This window comes from Giraffa tippelskirchi, chromosome 2 (genome assembly GCF_054371585.1).
Source record: "Giraffa tippelskirchi isolate mGirTip1 chromosome 2, T2T-mGirTip1v1.2.pri, whole genome shotgun sequence".
Lineage (NCBI taxonomy): Eukaryota > Metazoa > Chordata > Mammalia > Artiodactyla > Giraffidae > Giraffa > Giraffa tippelskirchi.
In genome coordinates this window covers 71,188,617-71,191,720 of record NC_137276.1, presented here as the reverse complement: position 1 = coordinate 71,191,720, position 3,104 = coordinate 71,188,617, and the positions used below count along the sequence as shown (strand labels likewise).

Genomic DNA, 3,104 nt, shown 5'->3' with positions numbered 1-3,104 from the left:
TCCCCTGGAGAAGAGAATGGCTACCCACTCCAGTATTCTGGCCTGGAGAATTCCACAGACAGTAAAGTCCATGGGATTGTAGAGTCAGACATGACTGAACAACTTTGACTTCACATACCTCGGTGTGCTTGACTTCTAGTCTCAAGCTCATTGTTTTTTGCTCCATTAAGGAAAACTAAGTGTTAGTCACTCAGTCACATCCGACTCTTTGTGACCTGCAGACTGCAGCATGCCAGGCTCCTCTGTCTGTGGAATTCTCCGGGCAAGAATACTGCAGTAGGTAGCCATTCCCTTCTCTAGGGGATCTTCCTGACCCAGGGATCGAACCTGGGTCTCCTGCGTTGCAGGCAGATTCTTTACCACTGAGCCATCAGGGAAATCCAATAAGGCACCAGGGAAGCCTATTAAAGAAGGTTCCATTTAAAGATTAATTTTGAACCGGTGATTAGAAATTAATTTTTTAAATTTAAATACTAGAAAAATAAGCTCATTCAACTCATAAATGAATACTAGACCACAAGACTTACCTGTGGATATCAAAAGAAGACTGGAACATAGACTTGCCATTCACATCAATGAATGTAAATAGCTGTAAGTTTGATTTGGCACCTAAGCATATGTATTTTATTAAAAGCCAACTTCATCTGGCTATAGAATTAAATGAGGTCAGCCTTCGTACAGGAAAGCAACCTAAATTTCAGTCTGTTAAAAATTACTTCCTCCACATAACACAAAGAAGCTATGCACACAAAATTATCCAGTAGAAGAAAAGTTTCTCAAAGACTGGCTAATAAAATAGAAATTTATTTGAGATAAAGCAAGCATTCTGTAAATTTGGCTTTACCGTTAACATTTGTACCATAAAAGGAGAGGAATTGGTAAGACCAGAAAACATTAAAAGACAGTACTGATTTTATTTGACATTCCTTTGTAGAATGATTCTTCCATTGTGGTCCCTCCCCACTTCAGGGAGCAGGAGACCGCAAAGCCCCCTTCAACATCAAATGTAAATAATGGGGACCTCAAGACCTTCGAAATTTGCTTAACATGAAAATCATCCTAGATATATCTTCCAGCAAAGTTAAGATACAATGCTACGGCAAGGCTACATCCATCACATCCTAAAACTCTCTTTTGGGAGAAGGTAGCATCCTTCTCATCTAGAAATTTAGCATAAACATTTCCATTTCTATGGGAAATCTAAAAGCAATAAGTCAAAGTAGTAAACGGCACATAAAAGTTTTCCAATATTCTCAAGTGTTACACGCACTGTATTCTTCCCATCCATCACTTTGATAAAGCTTTTTATTACTGGGTACACGAGGAAAACTGTTTTGTGTGACTGATTGAGACTACATTTTCCCTGGCTAAGGCTTTTTATAGGCTGTCTCCAGGTGGGGTAACTGATCACATTCGTTAATCCACTTATTTCAGGTGGAAGCTTCAAATGGCACTACCTAATTTTAATACACTTCATAAATTTGCTCTGCTCTCTAAAACTTCTGCCTCAAATGTGCTTGTTTCTTTATCAACCTATTTTGCTTCTTCAATGTATATCTCCTGTCCTTCCTTCTTCTGAATAATCTTTCCTCTGCTTATCAAAGAACCATTCCTATCAGAACACTGCCAAATATGTCCTTAACTTGATTCATCTTTTCATACTTCATTTTTTATCTTCATTTTCAGTGAAACTATCCTACTCCATCTCATCTTTCTTTGTTTTTCTCTATTTGACATTAGTTACTTTTGTAAATGTATTTATTATTTACAAAAATTCAGTAGAGATATGTCCTTAGGAATACATTGCATGAAAGATGTTAAACACAATCAAATTTCACTTTTATTTTTCATTTTCAAAAAAATCAAAAGCTCAAGTATCAATCTGCAGATAAAAGCTGTTGCATTTTCAGGCAGCCTCTCACGAGTCCTCCAGTATATGGGTCCACATGATGGTAAGGAGGGGAGGTATACGCATACTTGGATCCCCAGAGGGAGATATTAATAATAGATATTCAGTTTTTGTGGAATGTTCAGAGACAGAGTGACTTATCTCTCTACATCCCCAATTTTCAATATTGTGTCTGCTTTGGGACAAAAAGGGAAAATTATATTTAATCTGTGGTCTAGTTTCTCAAAGCTTTTAAAATTATATGTGAGTTTAGAAGCCTTAGCTAGAGTATATAAGTATCTAAGTCAGACACAACTTAGTGACTAAACAACAACAACAACAACCTACAAACCCAAAATACTTCAGAAATAAAAACTAGCCTATTGTAAGCGCAATTCATTATTTTCAAAGTTGATATTGGTTTGGAATAGAGCTGTGCTATTAACCTTGGTTTACCTCTTTTCAGTTTTTATTTATATTTTTTTAAAGGTGTTGTTGTTGTTGTTTTTCCGGTGTGGGCCATTTTAGGGCTTCCTAGGTGGTGCTAGTGATAAAGAACCCACCTGCCAATGCAGGAGACATAAGAGATGCAGGTCCGATCCCTGGGTAGGGAAGATCCCTGGAGGAGGGCATGGCAACCCACTCCAGTATTCTTGCCTGGAGAATCCCATGGACAGAGGAGCCTGGCCAGCTACAGTCCATAGGGTCGCAAAGAGTTGGACATGACTGAAGCAACTTAGCCTGGGGTTGAATTTGTTAAAGTGTTGCTTTTGTTTTTTTTTTATGTTTTGGTTTTTGGGCCATGAGTCATGTGGGATTTAGTTCCCTGATTAAGAATCAAGTCTGCACACCCTGCATTGGAAAGTGAAGTTGCTCAGTCGTGTCCGACTCTTTGCGACCCCATGAACTGTAGCCTACCAGGCTCCTCCGTCCATGGGATTCTCCCTGCATTGGAAGGGAAGTCTTAACCATTGGACCACCAGGGAAGTCCCATCTTGCCTCCTTTCTTGTTACACCCATCAACCAGTCCTATGACTGACTCTCAAAGGCCAACCATTGGAGTCACTATTATGCTTTCTAATTATATAAATAATTTTTAAAAAAATCTATGCCCAGTCCTCATCCCAGACCAATTAAATTAAAATCGCTGGAGGTGTTAAGTGGCCCTGGATGTTTTTAAAATCCCTCCAGGGGATTTGCTAATCAGTTGGAATGG

General features: G+C 38.8%; 1 non-coding gene across 1 annotated transcript; it reads right to left on the bottom strand.

Moving 5' to 3' along the window:
• Positions 1–305: 305 nt before the first annotated feature.
• On the bottom strand, positions 306–377 carry TRNAC-GCA (transfer RNA cysteine (anticodon GCA)). The gene has a single exon. It is a non-coding gene; the product is annotated as a tRNA-Cys (tRNA).
• Between the last annotated feature and the right edge of the window lie 2,727 nt (positions 378–3,104).